Source organism: Lissotriton helveticus, chromosome 9, assembly GCF_964261635.1.
Source record: "Lissotriton helveticus chromosome 9, aLisHel1.1, whole genome shotgun sequence".
Lineage (NCBI taxonomy): Eukaryota > Metazoa > Chordata > Amphibia > Caudata > Salamandridae > Lissotriton > Lissotriton helveticus.
This window is the reverse complement of record NC_136070.1, coordinates 603,947,710-603,968,759: the sequence shown is the minus strand read 5'-3', so window position 1 is coordinate 603,968,759 and position 21,050 is coordinate 603,947,710.

Genomic DNA, 21,050 nt, shown 5'->3' with positions numbered 1-21,050 from the left:
AAGCAGCAGTCCTCCAACAGCAAAGCTTCCTCTGAGGGGACTCTAGCCCCAGAGCCCCCAAAGTACAACGTTCCGGCCCGATGTAAGTAATTGCCAAAACCGAGTAAAACGTATGAGGAATAAAAGGACAGGGGGTGTAGGGAATACCAGCAATACGGAAGGCAAGGGACTAGAAGCAGGGAGAAACGGAATAAGAGGTGCCTATGAGGCCACAAGCACCAAATTCTCCTGAACAGCGCAGAAAAAACACACCCAGGACCTGGAACCAAAACTAGAAAAGATACCAAGCAGGAAGTAAGGGGTGTACACAGCTTAAATCTCCCAATCAGGTAAGTCATGTGATGGGTAGTGCATGGCCATAGAAAGGGGACTAGACGTGAATCCTAACATTTAGTGGACTCTGTTAGATGTGTCATTGCATTGATACTAAACGGATGCATATTTGTGTCTCAGTGTATAATCATTGAACTAAATATATATTCTTTCCAATAATTGCCCGTGCCTACTGATAAAAGCACTCCAATCTGTAGAAGTTGTAGAGTAGCTTTAATGTACAACCATCAACAAGCAATAGTAACAGCAACTGAATTCTCAGCAATTGGAATGTCATCATTCTATTAATGATGTAATCAACCAGGAGACTCTTAAAGATACAGCAAACATAACACATCCCCTATACACAGTAAAAGAAATAAAAATAAAGCTTGAAGAAACAGTGTAGAACATTAACAATGAAAAGAACACAAGCAATAAAATAAATTAACGCATTACTGGACTTCCTAGGAAGCTGTAAAGACCTCCTAGGAGTATCTCTTTGGTAACTAGTAGAAGGAGCAACACTAGGATTACTGGAGAGTCTGGAACCACTATTGAAGTGATTCCTGACATCATTGCACTTGGATAATTTAGACATATTCCAAGTGCAACCATTATCCAAGGTGACAGCATTTTTCTTAATGGGAACAATGGTGAAAGGACCAGTGAAGTTCGAAACACCCTTGTGACCAAATTTTGTTTTTTTCACCAGAACACTGTCACCCACATTCCATTTCCTAAATTTGACAACCATCTTAGCATCATAACGTTGTTTATATTTCTGCTGATAATTTGTCAAAACTTCTCTCCTTCTCACTTCCTTTTCAACACTGTCACCACCAACTCTCTCTGGAAGCCATGTAGGGTTGAGCTTAGAACTAGCTAATCTCCCCCTCAAAGCTTCAAAAGGAGATCTCTGCATGACAGCATTGGGAGTCGTGCGATGTGCCCACCACGTCTCCCTCAAAAACACTGGTAAAAGAGACTTTGGACTCTAAGGCCCTCTGCGCACAGCTCTTCACAACTCTATTCATCCTCTCCGTGAGACCATTCGCTTGAGGAGAGTAAAGAGCTACTCAAAAAACTACTCATCTCACTGGAGGTGAATTGTACCCCATTATCAGTGAGCAAAAACTTAGGCACACCTTCTGACACAAACACTTCTTTCAAAAATTCAATCACAGTCCTAGAATTAACAACACTCATGCATTTGGAAATCACCCATTTAGAAGTATAATCCACCAACAACACAACAAATCTCTCATGTGAGGGCATAAGCTCAAACGGACCTACAATATCCAACCCCAACTTGGTCGAGAAAGTAGCAGGAACCTCAAAGGGTGAAAGAGGAGCCTGACTAGTGATGCGTGATTTGTCATTGACAGCACATAAATGGCAATCCTTGACTACAGATTCCACCATTCGATCCATACCAGGCCACCAGTATCTTTCTCTAATCCGAGCCTTCGTGAGATTCCTACCCAAATGCCCTTCATGAGCAAGATTAACAACTCTTTCTCTTAAATCACTTAGGGGCACAATTCTGTCACCTCTCATCAAATGATCCTTGAAAAAAGACAAATCACCCTTCACTGTCCAATAAGGCTTCAAATCACACTCAAGAGTATCATAATTTGGCCACCCGTTCCTGATGACATTCTTTAACAAACGAAAAATGACGTCACTTTCAACACACTGTAACCATTCCTCCTTGGATATGCTAGACTCCAATACCCAATTTATACATGTAGTGACACAATCAGCAACACAATCTCTTTCAATAGGAAGGCGTGATAAACAATCAGCAGGCTTATTATTCTGTCCTGGAATATACTGCACTATGAAGTTAAACTCCTGCAAACCTTCACTCCATCTTTTTAATCTAGGTGTCATATGATCACTCTGATGACAAGAGAAAATTTGAACCAAGGGACGATGATCAGATTTAACAATGAACGGTATCCCCCACAAGTAAAATTTAAAGTGAAGTACGGACCAAAATACTGCCAACGCCTCTCTCTCAATACACGAATAATTAAACTCAGCTTCCTTTAAGGCTCTTGAAGCGAAAGCCATAACAACTTCTTCTCCATTCACAACTTGGGAAAGTACAGCACCCAAACCTTTAAGACTGGCATCAGTTGTCAAAATAGTCTTAAGTTTGGCGTCAAAATGACCTAGAGTAGGCATTTTACCAATTTCCATTTTTACCAATTCGAAAGCCTTCTCACAGTCAACAGACCACAAAAATGTACACCCTTCTTTAAAAGGGATCTTATGGGCTCAACAAGACTGGCAAAACCCTTAACAAACTTGGAATAAAATTCCGCCATTCCTAAGAATGACTTGACTTGGTCTTTATCCACAGGTGTTGGTGCGTTCACAATGCTCTCCGCCAATTCCAATTTGGGCTGAATTCCGCTCCCAGAAATAACATGTCCCAAATACGTGACAGACTTTAAACCAATACGGCATTTTTCTCTCTTGACAGTATGTCCACTATCATTTAACTTGTTTAAAACTGATCTCAATACTTTGTCATGCTCACCCTCATCCACCCCATGAACCAAGATATCGTCTTGAAAAAACATCACGTTGGAAAGACTGCCAAGAACTAACTTCATTACTCTTTGAAAACACGCAGCAGCCGAAGCTAAACCAAATGGCATTCTTAGAAATTGGTAAGCACCCAAAGGTGTAACAAAAGATGTCAGATGCCTTGAATCTTTATGTAACACGATTTGGTGGTGGGCTGAGGAGAGATCAAGTACACTGAAAATCTTTGCTCCTTTCAAAATACTAATGCTCTCCGCTATGTTGGGCAATGGTTGTCGATCCACCCAGATCCATTCATTCAAACCACGCAGATCCACACACATTCTGATCGATTTCCCACCATCCTTGGGTGCTAAAACCACTGGACTTAGCCATTCAGAGGATTCAATCTCTTCAATCACCTTTAGATTCAACAATCTCTCAATCTCATGCTTCAGTGGCTCAAGCATCATGTTAGGTACTTTCCTGACTTTGTGTACACATGGTTTGGCAGATTTCTTAAGAATGATTCTGTGTTCAAATCCCTTTAAACACCTCAAGGTGTCAGAAAAAACTTTGGGATAATCAGCAAAATATTTGTCAGACCCACTCACAAAATCTACCTGAGTGGGAAGAAAACTAGAAAGAAAATCTTTCATCAACATGACTTGGTTCTTGGGATCTTCGGCTCCAGGATTAAGAATAATACCTAAATCATGCTGATGTCGCCATCCAAGTAGGTTGTCACCTCTGACAGCAACATAAACCTTGCCACTAATACTCTTACCCCTGAAAGAGATGTTGGCTACAGTGTATCCCAAAATCTCTATTTTTGACTTATTATAGCTCAGAGGAGAAATGTCAGCAGGTAAAAGTTGAACATTTTCTAAACCTACAACTTCATCCCAAATCTTGTTTCCAATTAAGGTAAAAGGAGACCCTGAGTCTGCCATGAGCTTAAATTCAAATTTGTCAATTCTTATATCACAGAATGGCATAAAAATATGTTCTGTGTCAACCATTTCATCTTTAACATTAGAAACCACGACTGTACGTACAATGTCAGAAATAGGTTCATTGGTGTCCCTCTTCTTACCAGACCTACACACGCGTGCATAATGTCCTTTGATCCCACAGTTATTACGAATACTGTCTTTTGCAAAACAATTAGGAAAGTTAGAAGTGTGGGAAAAGCTTCCACATCTAAAACAACGTATTTTCTGGTTGCCAAAAGGACGCTGTTGACGAAATCACGTTCTTTAGACAAAGCAGATTCTTTAGAAGAAGAAGGACGACTTTCAAAGGTGTTTTTCTGAGACACTGGAGTCTTTTGAAACGGTTTGTTTTTAGAACCAACACTGACTTTAGCAACTTCTTCATGACACTCACCAGCAGATTCCTCTTCTTCTAACATGTGTACAGAGTCAAGAGCTTTCTTTTTATTATCACTAACAGTATGACTTTCATCTTCTTTATTTTTTCTTATTTCCTTGACCCATGTAGAGGTATTCTCCATGCCCTCTACAATATCTACAGCTTCTTTCAAAGTGGGGTTCTTAGACAATAACTTCTCTTGAACCCTAGAACTGTTCGTGCATCGAACAAGTTGATCTCTGACAAGAGATTCAGATAAATCTCCAAAATCACATGTACGAGAAAGAGTTTTCAAAGCAGCAACATATGTCCCAACACGTTCACGAGAACCTTGGACATGAGTAAAGAATCTATGTCGTTCCAACACAACATTAATTCTTGGACCAAAATATTGTTCTAACAAAGTCATAGACATTTCAAAAACATCCGCAGGTTCACCATCAGCTCCACCAACAGGTATACTGTCCAAACTATCATAAGTGTGCCTGCCTTCAACTCCCAAATTGTGTAACAAAATGGCTTGTTTTCTAAAAGCCGAAAATTTCTCTCCTCCAATTGCAACCAAATATGGGTCAAACAAGTTCCTCCATCTCTTCCAAGGAAGGATGGATTCACCTTCCTCTGAAAGAAAAGGTGGTGGTTGTGACATGCTAGATGTTGTAGCCATAATGAAGTAAAGAATAAGAAAATAAACACTAAAATGACGAGTATCTTTGAAAATGCAATAACCTCAGAATAATAAAAAGAAAGCTAATAAGCTGTGGTAAATATCTATGAAATACTCAATTTTCAAAGTAACTGTGCACAAAAGCATAAGATACTAATGTTTGAATTACAAAATATGAATTAAGTAATGTGTAGCTGTGCACATCAGCGTAGCATGAGTGGTCCAAACCTTAAAAGTAAGTTGATGTGCAGCTGTGCACATCAGCGTGGAAGTGATGATCAGATTAGAATAATAATTGATGCACAGCCGTGTGCATCGGCGTTAATGTGAATAATTGATGCGCAGCCGTGCGCATCAGCGTGAAAGTAATGAAGTAATTAAGTAATTAATTCTTCCAATGTACCGCTTGTAAACAAATGTTGAAATACTCAAAGCGCTGCCGTGCGCATCGGCGCTGAAAATCGTACCAAAACAGAAGTAATAATGAAGATTTACCGATGCACAGCCGTGCGCATCGGCGTTGAAGCTGTTGTAATGGCAATCAGAAAAATGGCCGCCAGCGTGATGACACTGGACGTTGCGTGTGGGCTACGCAATGACGCTGCGTGTGGACGAAAGGTTCCTCGCAGAGAAGAATGGAGACACCAGCACCGAACTCGGAGCCCGAGCGTGGAGATTGCCAGACTGCTCGCGATGCTCCACGTGAGGAAAATTCAAAAGCAAACAAAGTAAGTGAACGTTGCACACCACGGTGTGCCAGCCCCACAAATCCAAATAGATAATGTTTAAATATGTACGATTTTCCCGAAGTCTTACACACAAGTGTAGTGTGTGTTCTTAGATCGCCAAATGACAGAGGTCTCCCACAAGGAAACACGATGAGGAGAAAGCAGAGCAACACTCAGAAAATAAAATAGTTAAAAGGTTGAGAGTACAGGCTTCAGAAAAACATAGAAATCCAATGATGTAAAATGATTCAATCCAATAAGAAGACTGTACAGTGTCCATGTACAGTGGTACATCCGGAACAAGTAGACTCAAACTGTCCAGATCAATCCAAATTCGCCAAAAATAAGTCCAAGTGGGCAATCCAGGTGTAGGGGAATTGATGGTTGTAGGTGCCTATCCCCAATCAGGCCTTGACCCTCGTCGCCAGTGATAAAAGCACTCCAATCTGTAGAAGTTGTAGAGTAGCTTTAATGTACAACCATCAACAAGCAATAGTAACAGCAACTGAATTCTCAGCAATTGGAATGTCATCATTCTATTAATGATGTAATCAACCAGGAGACTCTTAAAGATACAGCAAACATAACACCTACACACCACACATCTACAGTAATAGACAATGCTCAGCCTTTAAATGGTGAGCATATGGTCATGTCTGAACTGGGGTGGCAGAGTGGGCTAAAGAACGGTGATGGATTAAACCCAGATCTGTTGACTAGGTGTGAGTGTTTGATTGGTTCAGATGCTCCGTCCATCACCACCCCCTTTTGTACTGCTTTGTTTGCCATAAGTTGGCAGGGTATGCTCATACGTGAGTCCCTTGGTCCTAGGAAGCTTGTTTCCGGTCCAGGGAAGGCATGGCTTGGCAGTTCGGGCTGGACTGTTCCTAGGAGGCACAGGGTCAGACTGATTAGCATATGGCCATGTCTACACTGGGGTGGCAGAGTGGGCTAAAGAACGGTGATGGATTAAACCCAGATTTGTTGACTGGGTGTGAGTGTTTGATTGGTTCAGATGCTCCGTCCATCACCACCACCCCCTTTTGTACCGTTTAAATGGTGAGCAGCATGAATGTTCCATTTTCTTTTTTTCTGAAGAACAACGTAAGAGTAGATAGCAGGGAAAACTGACTTGAGCTCTCCCTAAGCACTATACCCTGCCATGGGATTTAAGAAACCGAGATACTCACGTGAAGCTCTCTACTACTGATCCTGATCTTGGTTTTTAATGTTATCCCATGTTTCCCTTCCCCACGTTTTGTACTTTGCACTCGTTCTATTGTCCCTTGCTCAGGTTACCCCTCCTTTAATACCGGGATAATTTGTATTATGCAACTCTGAATACTGGAAAGCACTCTGATATCCGCAAGGATCTTGTTCGCGCTCTATAAAACGTTCAAATAAATAAATAAATAAAAACAACAAACCGGCTAGAAGAGTTCACAGGAACAAGGGACCTCAACCACAGTATCTGAAGTGGCGAAACATGAGGGCATCTTACCCTTGGCAGTAAAGTTGAAAGCTTCACCACTTGCCTTTACTGTGTGCCTGGCACACCTGCATTACTTCCAACCCTCCAAACGATTTTAGACCCTTGCTTCCCTCTCTATTGCTCAATCATTGCTCTGTCACAATTCCAGCAGTGCAAGCAGTTCACTCAAAAACAAATCAAACAAATCATGAAAACAGCCAAAGTTAATCACCTTTAACCTCCTGAGCTGAACAGACAGGACTTCATCAAGGTTGAATAAGCTATAAAACGGTGATGGATTAAAACCATGATCTCTTGACTTGGTAAGAGTATTCTGCATCATTCAGAAACTCTGTCCATCACCACCCCCTTTTCCGAAATCGGTTTTATCCACACTATGTGTGGGAGGGTATGCTCAGACGTGAGTCCCTTGCTCATTGCACCATCAGGATTCAAGCAAGCCGGGCCGAAGAAGGCTGTGATGCCAGAAACCGGTCCCCGGAAGCTTGTTTCCTTCCCATTATAAGAATTGGCTTGGTAGTTTGGTTTGCCCTGTTCCCATCATGCACTGGGACAGGAACAGACTAATTTGCATATAGCCAGGTTCTGAGCTGGGATGGTGCATTGAGCTAAAAAACGGTGAGGGATTAAAACCATGATCTCTTGACTTGGTAAGAGTATTCTGCATCATTCAGAAACTCTGTCCATCACCACCCCCCCTTTTCCAAAATCGGTTTTATCCACACTATGTGTGGGAGGGTATCTTCAGACGTGAGTCCCTTGCTCATTGCACCATCAGGATTCAAGCAAGCCGGGCCGAAGAAGGCTGTGATGCCAGAAACCGGTCCCCGGAAGCTTGTTTCCTTCCCAGTATAAGAATTGGCTTGGTAGTTTGGTTTGCCCTGTTCCCATCATGCACTGGGACAGGAACAGACTAATTTGCATATAGCCAGGTTCTGAGCTGGGATGGTGCATTGAGCTAAAAACGGTGATGGATTAAAACCATGATCTCTTGACTTGGTAAGAGTATTCTGCATCATTCAGAAACTCTGTCCATCACCACCCCCCTTTTCCAAAATTGAATAAGCTTGCAGGCCAGCACGATCACCGGCAGACCCATGTCCTACTCATATATGTAAAAATATCCTCATTAATAGCTCTGCAGCTAATCCAGCCAGAGCTATCAACACCTTGGATAAAGGCCTTTCCCCTAAAGAACTCAGTTAAACAAAGGGGCATTCAAACAAAGGACTCCTTCCAGGGCCGGACTGGGAACCACAACCGGCCCCGGCAAAGTACTCAGCCGGCCCCCCTGGGGGGGGGTTGGAGGGGCCGCTGAGCTCTTTGCCGGGGCCGGCTTTCGGCCGATTTTGGTACAGGGCCGATTTTGCAGCTATGCTGCAAAAGCATCCCTGTAACAAAAACGGCCCCCAGGGGTCCAAACCGGCCCCCACCCGTGTGGCGCACCGGGGGATTGCCCGCTATGGCCAGTCCAGCCCTGACTCCTTCTAAATTTCAGCCAACAATCAACTGTTTCTAGGCAAAAGGACAACGAGATCGGCTTTAAGACAAATATCTACATTCATCGACGAAAGTAACCTAGGAGTACTGGCAGGCCTATTACTTAACCTCTCCCTTACTTTTGTTTCTAATCATCTCTACAGGGACTTGTACCTTTCCTTTGCCTTTGTTTCTGTTCATCTCAGCTCAGACTTATATAATATCTTTTATATTTGTAGTTGAGCTAGAGCTCTACCATCGAGGCTGTAACCTTTGCCCATTATACTCCCCATAAAAAAAATATCATAATCATACGCTCTTGTATAGCGCCTTATCACCGTAAGGTCTCAAGGCGCTTGCTTTGGGAACCCGTCCTGGCCTTTCCCTGCGAGATTACCCCTACTGGGCATCCCCAAGGTGAAGACCAGGCATCCCATCGCGGTGGGGCCATAGTGGAGATTAAGCAAGCCATTTCCCAGAGTTGCAGAGTGTGAACCCACGATTCAAGTAGGCACCGAGGCGAGAATTATCGAGTCCGTGGACATTAAGAGCTCAAGACCCTGCCGCGTCGGGAATTGAACCCTGGTCCCGGGTCTGACCTCTGCATCAGGGTCTGCCTCCTCTAACCGGTGAGCCACACTTCTCCTATACAGCAACTTTTTTTCCCCAGCTCTTCAATAACAGCCTGCTGCATTCCTGCATAGCTGTGGCTCAGTGTGCTACATATATGAGAAATGCTCAGTGTGTAATACTAAATATAACTATTGGATTTTTAGTTAGTTTAGCACTGATTTGTGGCAGTACAGATAAAGGCAGCATAATTGCCAACTCATTGGCACACATTTAATCTCAGGAAGAAGGAATTATATTTTGGGAATTGAACCTATGATTTACCAACATATAAAGATGATGGGCGGAATGCTGAACATTGTCAAACATTCGCCCCCAGTCACCTATATGCGTTAAATCAAGAGGTCCTTATTTATGAAGGCCTTGTGCCACCGGTACGTCACTTTTCGCCATTTTAAAAGTGACGCGCTGGTGGTGCAAGGCCTTCATAAATAAGGCCTATCGTTTTGTGCTCACCATACCACCCCAGTTTGGACCCAGCCTGTGATTTACCAGTCAAACACCCCAACTTAACAAATGGAAATCCATAAAGCAGTCATTAATTTGTAGAACAATAAATGTTGGTGCCTAAAGTTTTGCTCAGGAACCCGTGCCTGGCAATTTCAAATGTCGGGAGGGACGAATACTTGGACTGCCTGCACATTATTTTACCATGTTCCACTTTCATCCACCACCAGGTGCTTCCTGCCCCTTTATCTCACTCTTATGGGGTCTTTTTCGTGTTTGCTTTCTCCATTTGCCGCAATTTTCCATCTTTCTCTTACTCTTTTCCCACAAAGTCTGATGAAGAAAATTAAGTGCTAGACCCCCAGGAATGAGTGCAAGTGTGCTCCACCTGCAACAAACGGCTCACATTCAGCACTGACACTAAAAATAATATTTTGAGACATGTTAATAATGGTAACTTCACCCATGAATATTCTGGAACATCCCATTGGGTAACCTAAAATTGTGCCTTGAGTCAACAATGGGTCAGGAGCATTTTTCTGGACTTGCACTGATAAATATTTCACATGCAAATTGTCCTACCAGAAAAGTAATCAGTGACTGGGCAAAAAGGGTGTCGTCTTTAAATAACTTTGCGAAAGCCTGTCCTATGTGCTTTGGATTAAAATCTGTGAAAGTTGTTTTTCAGTTAGTTGTCACTGCAGTCTATCTGCTTTCCAAAGATCACTGTGAGTAGCCTAGGAACAGTGTAAAATCTACAAAACATGTTCATTATATTAGCTTGTCCAACTGGCTATGAGGATAGCTCCGACCCCATTTCTGGAAATGGTTGTCCTGCCCAATTGTGGAAGTTTGGGCCTAGTTGTGCCCCTGTATAGAGTTATTCTTCCTCTCCCAGAGATACACATTCTCCCTAGTTTGTCCATCTTGTGATAAGTTGTTTGCTGAACAGTGGCAGGTATTAGACTTGTCCCATAAAATATAATAATATCTGTGCTAGTGTGTTACATGTTAATTGCATGACCACTCTACACTCACATCTCTGGGGAAGTGACCTCTTCGCATCCCAGCCTGACGAAAGCCCGGGACCATAAATAGGCCAGCATTATGGCTGAAACATATTGGTGTTCAGTTAGGGTCATAGGACCATCCTATCCTCCCACCCTACCATAGTCATTTTTAACCTTCTCTCCCACTGTAATAGTAAAGGATACTTTAGGAGTGGGAGAGTATTTTTAGCTTAACGTTACACTCCCATACCCTCCTCACCCTTCAACTCAGGGACATTACTGAATCAGTAGGTGAGGACTCTTTCAGGTGTTCTGCTCACTTCAGAATACCCCCTCCATTATCACTGTTTGTTTCTCCCTATTTTAACTGTTTTCTCTCTTTGCCACTTAGGGACCTTGGCAGGTTCCAGGAGTGATATATTTTCGTTAAACTAGTTATTCATCGGGAGGGTATACCCTCAGGGAGGCCCTCTCTACCCCTGTCGAGGCCCCACCAAGGCCCCGATTTTCGTGAAACAAAATACCTGTGACAGGGCCTGGCACGCTTTCTCAGTCTGTTTTGTTCCCTCTGCTTCTGCAGTCCCCGACACGTGCTCCTCTTGTGCAGGCCGTCTACCTGCACCCCAGCTCATAAAAATCTACAGGCCCCTCAAGCATCTCACTGCCCCACGGGTTCCTTGGAGTTTGTGCACAGGCTCTCTGCTGCTAACTACTCCATTCCAGAAGCACTGCTCTGAGTGTATGATTCTTTCCTCAGGGGCACCCAAGTAAGAGGACACTTACATATAAGCACCTTCTTCAGGACAGGCTTTTGTGCAGGGGCACTCTCTCTCCCTTCTGTGAAGATCACATCTGTCTCTGCAGTAGGAGAACGGGGACGACATCCTCCCATGCAATGTGGTCCATGGCATCCTCCCAGAGGCCTTGACTAGTACTTCATGCCTTCTCCTTGGCTGAGGCAGCTGCTCCCTCCAACAACTAGCCCCCTGTCTCTGGTTCCATCTTTTCTCTGCTTCACCGATCTCCACGTGCTCTAAGATGTAGACGCAATCACACCTTGCTCCCACCTTCTGCCTCTGCATCAGGCTGGCTAAGGCTACGTCACGCTTCAGTGAGACCACCTCCAGACCTGTCTTGGACTTTTCAAGCAACTCAGGCCATCTTGAGACTATAGAGCTGCCATCATAGAGCACCAGGTGACAATGGCCTGCTGTCTGTTAAGCCATCTCCAGTACTCCAGACTACCGATCTCACACTGCTGCCACTTCTCCATTTCCCTGGGTTAACTCTGCTACAATTTTTTTAGCCCCTATGGCCAGGGATTTTTATGCGTGCTGTAGATGTGCACCGGGGCTAAATGTCCACCATTGTGCGCGACTCTTATTTTACCTGGATCCCACTTTTATACGCTTTTTCACAGAGGGATGGGGGCCACTATCTAAGGCTTCAGAAACATTTTTGGTTGATTCCCTTTCAAAAGTTATTTTCAGGCAGCTATCCTGTGACAGGCTTTCTGCAAGGAGACGGTTCTCATAGCAGCAAGCAGTGGGCTGGCTCCAAGCAGGAGTATCCAAAAGAAGGCACAATGAAGTGTGAGTTTTCTGCACCTGGCTGTCATTTTATTTCCTGAAACAGTAATCAGAGACAGACAAAAGACAGGCCTGCTTAGAATATTCCTCACCTTGGACAACAGAAACTGCAGTCCCACACCACTCCCATCTACCAAATGGTATTGCCCTGGAAGAGCTAGTTTGCATTCCTTTGCTAAGACTGCACTCACACTGACACATGAAAAGGGTCTAATCACACTATAGATTCAAACCACAGGTTGCTGCCACCACCACTCTATATGATGAACCAAGGACATTCTCAGTAGTCACTCCTCATGGTGAGGGCACATGTGGTGTGCCCCTCCAGCCAGGTTACAAGACAGATCCTGGACCTCTTATTTTCAAAGACAGGCCGAGGCCTCGGTGCACTCACTAGATCAGCATGACGTCATAGCCAAAATAAGTCACAATACCAGTTTCATATGCAGTTGTGCACTCAGGGCTGGGGAACAATCCTGTTTACCATGCAATGGACACTTTCGTCCCAACAGTGGTCAAGAGACCAGCACATACCTTTGAGTTTCAGCTCTGTTTTCTCTGCAACATCTGCAATTTTCTTTTATTTTAGAGGACTTTACAAAACAGCCTTGTGCACTCGACTGTATTTATTATGTGCTGCATTTCAGAAAAGGTTCCTCTTTACTTAAGTGTTGCTCCATTTTAATTCGAAATTTCGCCACAATGTAATTTTGCCTTTTGCTTTCCAATAAAAGCTTCATTAACGTTCAATGTCATTGCCTTAAAAGGTGCAGCAAAACTCGAATTCTTTGCCCTGAAATATGGCTGAAACCTAACTTTTAACACACGAAGGAAAAAAGCTCCAGCCTTACCCATGGAAATACTGAATACATATCTTTTGTTGTAGATACGCTTGAAAATTCAGGAGCAAAGGTTGATTCTGACTAACAGCCCTTCCACTTTAAAAAGAGGCAGATCAATTTCGAATTGCATTTCAAGGGCTGTGCTGAAGCCTTTATGCCCTGCTGACGCACAAAGAACTCAGCTTAGTTTCCATTCCTATTTTTATTTTAGCCACTTAAGAGCCCCAGGCATATAGTTGAAATGCTTATATGTCAAGTTGAATTATTACGTATTAAGGGGCCGATTAGGATGGGCCCGGTGCTGGGACCGGCCGCCAGTGGTGCGGCGGTCCCACACCTGCAATTAGGATGCCACCGCCACTGTGGCAGTGGCATCCTCTATTCCCAACATTGTGGCTGGCGGTGCTCACAGCACCGCCCGCCACAATTCTCGGAATACACTGTGTGCATTGTCATGCACAAGGTGACAGGCACCGCGCGGTGCCTGCCACCTTGTCCATGACAATGTAGCGGGATACCATAGGTACCCCCCATGTGCACCCTCCACCCCCCAATAACCTGGGGGCCTGCAACTGGCCCCTAACAGCAGAATATGCATGCATTTACGTGGCGGCATCGCTGCCATGGTCAGGCTGCTTCCCGCACCCATGCTAATATGGATGGCGGTATCTAGCAGACACCGCCACCATATCTAGCCCCTTTTCGGCAGAAAATCCGCGGAAAACTGGCGGACGGTCTTACCGTCTGACGGGGTCCCCCCGCCATACTAATATGGCGGGGGAAATGGGTGGCGGGCGGAGGGAAATGTAGGGCAGATCGCCACCACCATGCTGGCGGTGGCGATCTGCCCTACATCGTAATCAGCCCCTAAGTGTGAGATTATTATGGTCTGGCTGAGAATTTTACAAACATTTGCATTCAGCCATAAATTCACTGGAAGTTGTACCAATATTCACATAAAAGGAACATTTTTCATAGGGGTGCGGAGAAGGACTGTAGGTAGGGTTGTGCAACTGAATATCAACACCAAAAATATTGTGGGGCAGATTTGCATGCACCTTGCACCACTTTTGCGTCATGGGAAAAGTGACGTAAGGGTCGCACAATGGGCTTGTAAATAAGCCTCTGTGTTACTAGAATATCGAGGACAAGATTTCAAGGGACAAAATATCGTAAGGTGATTGCAGATTAGGAAGAATAGAATTGCTATTCCTAACTCAACATCTACGTACCTTGAAGGTATATGTACCTGCGTAAGTACAAATATGTTGAGTTTGATATGGAAATCTTAAATGTACTAACCTGATGATATTTTATTTTCGATATTCTGTCCTCGATACTGTGGCCCATTGATACTCTGTTTTCGATATTTAGGGGACACTCATTCAGGTAGTAGGTAGCACTGCTGATAACCAGCTCCCAAAGTAGGAATCCTACCATCCAGCGTTACTCTTTGCTGTGATTGGGGAACCGATTCTCAGTCATAGGATTATCTGAACAGATCAGTTTCCTAAAGACCAGATTAGTCAACTGTTCCTGAGGAAAACAGCCATTACATTGAGGCTGTTTCCTCGGATACCATTACATTGGAAGCATTACCACGCATGCGATGTAACAACGCGTAGTCATTACTACGCATTTTTTTACATCGCATGTGCTTTTAGCATGCATGCCTTTACAACGACTTTTTGTTGTAAAGGCATGTGTGTTAAAAGCACATGTGATGTACAAAAATGTAGGTGATCCACCTCGTTGTGAGGAAACAGAGGTTCTTCCGTATCCTCACAAGGACACCGCCCCTCAGACCCGACATGCAGCAGGAACCAGGAGGAGAGAAAGGAACCACGAGGAGAGAGGTAAGGGGGATTGGGCCTGGGGAGAGGTTTTACTTTTTTAGGGTAAAAGGGGGTGGGGTGGGGTGTGTGTGTAGTGCTGGGTACTGTTTTAGGGTAGGGTCGAGGGGGGTCATGCAGTGTAGTGTTTTAGTGTGGGAAGAGGACTGGGGTCAGGGAAAGGTCATGCAGGGGGTAGTAATTCAGGGTTTAGGGTAATGTCGAGGGGTCGTGCAGGATAGTATGTTAGTGTAGAGACAGGACTGGTGGTCAGGGGAGGGCCTTGCAGGGAGTAGTGTTTTAGGGTTTAGGGTAGTGTTGTGGGGTCGTGCAGGGGGTAGTGTTTTAGGGTTTAAGGTGTCATGCAGGGTAGTGTTTTAGGGTAGGGAGAAGATTGGGGGTCGGGGAGGGTCGTGCACGGGTAGTGTTTTAGGGTTTTAGTGTAGGAAGAGGACTGGAAGTTGGGGTCGGGTTGTTTAGGGTAAGTGTTTTAGGATTTAGGGTAGTGTCGGGGTCATGCAGGGTAATGTTTTAGGGTAGGGAGAGGACTGTGGGTTGGGGGAGGGTCATGCAGAAGGTAGTGTTTTAGGGTTTAGGGTAGTGTCAGGGGGTCGTGCAGAGTAGTGTTTTAGTGTAGAGAGAGGACTGGGGGAGGGTCATGCAGGGATACTAAATTAGGGTTTAGGGTAGCGGGCAGAGTAGTGTAACCTACCTTAGATACTTTTACCAAGAGTATATCTTTACCAGGCATGCCTTTGTGTTGTAATGGCATGCATGGTAAAGACATATTCGTCGTAAAAGTATACGATGTAATGGTAAGTCGAGGTAAATGACAACGCGTAGTAACACCGACTTTGTAATGCCACACGTTTGCTTAGTACGGGTTGTACCGTGTCATATTCGTTCCTGAACCTCACAAACAAGGAAGGACTAAAGAAGTCCCAGCCCTCTGGGGGCTGCTATAGGGGAAACAGAAGGAGGAAAGGAGAAAATAAAACATTACTGGGCAACTTGAGTTGTTAATATTGCCCTCACCCACTATTGGTGGCATGGTTAATCATTCGGCCACTACATCACCATGGTGCAAACCAATGCTCATGGTGGAGTGAAATTTTTCCTCTCCAAAACAGATTATTTCTCTAAAGGGATCCCTCATATTGAAGGAAAAGTGATTAAAACTGTCTAAGTGGTCTTCTGATGATTTTTACACCATCGGAGGACGCAGAGAGGCTGATTGTGGCTGTGCCGCACCTTGATGAAAGTTTGACTACAGAGCGACATCCTTACTCTGCTGGCGTGTTTGGACAATTAACATTGAAACTCTGGTTTGCCTCTGAGTGTGTCTACAGAGGGCGAGTATTCCCATATGTTTTCTTCCATTTAATAAGTAATTAAGAAGAACTTGAATGTAAGGGATCTGTATCCTGAAGAAGGCCGTGTGACCCACAGGGGCAATTGAACTGGCTGAAACATGTTGATACAAATTGAGTAAAAGAGACATAGATACTCTGATATACCCTCTTTCGTTTTAATCCTGCCAAGTGGGCCCATTAATAAAGATAACGGGGGTACCAACTTAGACAGTTTTAATCACTTTTCTTTCCATATGAGGGATCCCTTTAAAGAAAGAATTGATTTTGGAGAGGAACATGAATTTCCCTCCACCATAAGCGTTGGTCTGTGCCATGGTGTTGTAGCTGCCCAATGATGAAGCATACCACCATTGGGGGGTGAGGGCAGCCTTAACAACTCAATGAGTTGCCCAGTAATGTTTTAGTTTTCTCCTTTCCTCCATTTGTTTCCCATGTAGCAGCCCCCAGAGGGCTAGGACTTCTTTAGTCCTTCCTTGTTTGTGAGGTTGAGTGTTTGCATTGGAGGGTGAGGGAAGACTCAATCTCTAGACCCCTCTGTTGGTATGTGTTGTTGGTCAACTGTTCCCTCATGACTGCTGGGGAAGCATGGATGAGTTTTGGATGCTAACCTAACAGGAATCTGTCCTCATGCTTCAGGGAGTTACTTAGAAGCTGGCAAATGGAGAGAACCCACCAAAAAGATAGAAATTGCGTCTTCAAGTATTGTGATTTCCTGCTAAGTTTTGAAGATGAGAGAAAAGCATGGCTTTCACTGGTGGAGACTCGACTGTTCTGTAGGTGGAAACCTATGACCCAGTGGTACATCCACCGCCATGCTATTTTGATGATCATCCAGCCCTTTTTGAGTGAGGAGACAGTTCCAGGCAGGGAAATCCAGTGACAACAATGCAGGGCATGACCCTCATATGCAAGAAGAAAACTCCTGGCACGTCATAATGGCCGTAGTTGTGCTGGAAATAGGGATGCAGGAGGTGCAGAGAAAAGCGGACTCAAACGGCGCTGTACTCTATAGCCTATTGGACAAGTGCATGGTAGTCCTTACATGTGACTTCACGTATTTCCCTTCTCACATATTGGTAGTACTGTGGCCGGATGGTCCTACTTCAAATTCACGGGTTGCACTTTTGCAACATTGTGTGGGAAGGTTCACTTTTTTTTTTTATTGAATATGTGTTATGTCCTGAGTAGTTATTTTCCACATGGTCAAAGGTATTAAGCTACTATGCCCATTGACAAACTGCTCACAATTTCCTTTGCAACATTTATTTCAAACGCATGTCTTATTTGGCTATGTGAGTGGGCAAAGTCAGTTAATGGTATTGCACTTGTGGAAAAGTAACATTGCCATGGACATAGCACATTCACTAACGAAAAGTGTGCAAGTGGACCTTCTGAGGCCAAATTAACAAAAGTACAAAACTGACCTTGGCGAGAGTTTGTGCAGCTCCATTAAAACCCCATTTTCAGATATGTGCACTTTCAATATGAGGCATCTGCTTTTTCAAAGCACACAGTCACACACACTTAAAGTTCACCAGTGCTATTCGAGGTTAAAATGGACGTGAACAATGTTTTTGACCTTTGCAAGTCAGTCTGTAATGCAACTGGTCCTCATGTAAAGCGCTCTGATACCTCCGGGTCTAGTACGCGCTATATAAACCTCCATAACATAAAATAAAAGATACATTAATGTCTGTGTATGGAGTGAACTTAGGAGTGTGCACGTGCAACATGGATTTTGATAGGGTAATTATTGAACAGGACCACTGCCAGAATGTGATATGAATAAGAGCATAAGGGTGCAAGCCTAGGAAAAACAAATGCATCATTAGAAAATCAGAAACATAATTGGCAAAATCACAATGTATGATGTGGATTGGTGCAAACATAGGTGCACATAACATGCACAATGATCATTTACTTGTGTACCTTTTCATGATACAGGTGATGGTGTCCTGCCAATAAGTCACTTCTTGGTAGAAAGCATTAGCTGATATATACCAAAAAAGCTCTGCTTAATTTGAACCAGCCTCTGACAATAGTTTGCGTATTTGGACTTGGCCCTTATTCTGAGAAGACAAAGGGCCTGATGTAGGTCGCCAAATACCGGTCGGTAACGGCCGATTTCGGCCGTTACCGACCGGTATTTGGAGTTTGAGATGTAGAGGGCCTAACTTTACAGAATCGGTAAAGTTACAGATTCGGTATATTTACCGATTTGGTAAAATACCGAATCGGTAAATTTACTGATTCTGTAAATCCAGATGTAGGTGGCACTGAAAACAGTGCCACAGGCCCTTAGGAATTCATTATTTACCACCAAATAATACTTGGTGGTAAATAATGAATTTCTATGTACATGCACATCTGTGCATGTACACCGGTGCCATGTGGCACACATACATGCCCTGAGGGCATGTATGTGTGTCACATTGCACACAAGCCAGAATCAGGGGTGCAACAGGGTGTCAAAGTGACACCCTGTCCCCCTTGTAAAATCGGTAATTTTACCGAATCGGTATTTACCGATTCGGTAATTGACATTGATTCCTGTGGGCCTCAAAGCCCATAGGAATCAATGGCAGTTACAGAATCGGTAAATACCGATTCGGTAATTACCGATTCTTACCGATTCGGAAATTGAATAGGTAAAAATACCTACATCCCAATTGCCAGTTCTCAAATACCGAATCGGTATGATTCGGTATTTAAAAATCGGTAATCTGGGATTACCTACATCGGGCCCAAAGTGACTTATCTACGGTAACAATTTTTTCTAGTGGATACTCTACCTGCAGATTCCTCCCCTGTAGATCAATCCTAGACTTCAGACTCGATGTGGAAACTTCACAGCTCTCACGTTGCTCGCTGGGGGCGCTGGCTTTGTAACGACGAAGGAACTGGCATTGGTGATGCCACCGAAGCCAAAAAACGTTCACCTGGCATAACAGTCAGTTTCCATCCATTTTTTCCCTGTCTTCGACGCAAGTGATGGACTTACATTGTTAAAGTAGTGCAGTACCAAAAAATTGAAGTGGAATGTTATTAACTTCCCTTTAAGACACCCATCAGAGAGGGAGGTGGGTGGGTCTATGAGGAATTTGCAGGTATATAGAGTATCTACCAGAGACTGTTATTGCAAGTAAGTAACCTTTTCTTCTGATGGATGCTTCTACCTGCAAATTACACACCTGTAGGATAGAATATAGAGCAATACCCTACTTTTGGAGGAGGGTTAATGGATGGTTAGACAAGGAAATCCTGTAGAACAAATCTGGAAAAGTGTCCATCCCTACGCACTTCGGAATCCAGACAGTAGTGCTTCGCAAAAGTTTATAGGGATGCCTCACATCGCCGCCTTACAGATCTCTGCAGTGTAAAGGGCAGAAGTTATGGATTAAGCACTCGTGGAATGAGCCCTAAGTCCTTCTAGAGGGTCTTTCTTGACCAAGTCATAGCAGATTGTGCTGCATAGGATGATCCATCTCAAGAGGTACCATTTCTGTACTGTTCTTCCCTTATTAGCCCCACAGTAACCAACAAAGAGCTGGTTATCCAGTTGTATGTCCTTGGTGATGTCCAGATGATAGTAGTTGACTACCCGCCCCGGCATCCAACCTGTGCAACAGCTACTTCTCCTTAGTGTGATCGGTGAGAGAAAAGAAGGTTTATAGGGTGATGGATTGACCCAGGAGGAAGGGAGTAACCACTTTTGGCAGGGAAGCAGCCCTGATTCACAACACCAATTAATCAGGATAAAAAGAGGTAAAAAGGGACAGGAACAGGGAGCTTGTAACTTGCTCACCAGTCTGGCTGAGGTGATAGCAACAAAAAACACAGTTTTGAACGTTAACATCTTTATGGAATAACTGTGTGGGAGCTCAAACAGGGTCCCCATAATAAAAGTGAAGACTAAATATTGGTCCAACTAGGGCATAATAAAGGGTGTTGGAGGATACATATCCATCAAGCCCTTCAAGAGAGGTCGGGTAGACAGAGGAATGCAGACAAGGCAGCTCAATTCCTCTCTGAGCAAGATAAAGTGTGTATTGCAGGACAGATCTGAGGCAGCTTGGCCTGCAAAGAGTGAAATTACTGTCTGCATACCATGTAACAAAGTTGCTTTATCTGCCAAGGTAAACAGATTTGGAGGATGAGTGATGCGCTGATAAGATGATGTTTACCACCTCTGGTGGTAGCTAAAGGGAATTCAGGTGTCCAAGCTCAAACTTCAAGCATGTAGGTGAAGCCTCAGAGATTGGGGTGGTGAACCATTCACCCCAACTAGGAGAGAAGGTCTGACCTGAATGGAAGTTTTATCAGAGTGAAGAACTGTTGGACAGGCCGCATGGTCGGGCTGCCCCCCTCCCCGCAATGGGACCGGGACCCTGGCTCTCCCTGCATCCCCAGCCAGAGTCCCCACACGACCAACCGAAGTACCCTGCAATCCCTCTACTACAAGACACCAGCTCCGGACCCAGCCGGCCCGGGTCACCATCCACACCACAACATCGACCCGGCCGCCATCTTGGGGCACTGCAGCACGAGGCCGCGTGGCCTCAGCTCGACCCTAACCTGGGCCCGGCCGGCCCCGACATCGAGGCACCAACCTCCCCCCAGGAAGCAGAGTGACCACTTGGCGGGTCAATGGGAGAAGGAATCGTCAACGGCTCTCCTCCGCCAGGTGTCGATCACCCCCGGCCGCCCTGAGTGCTGGCTCCACCCCCCTGCTGGGTG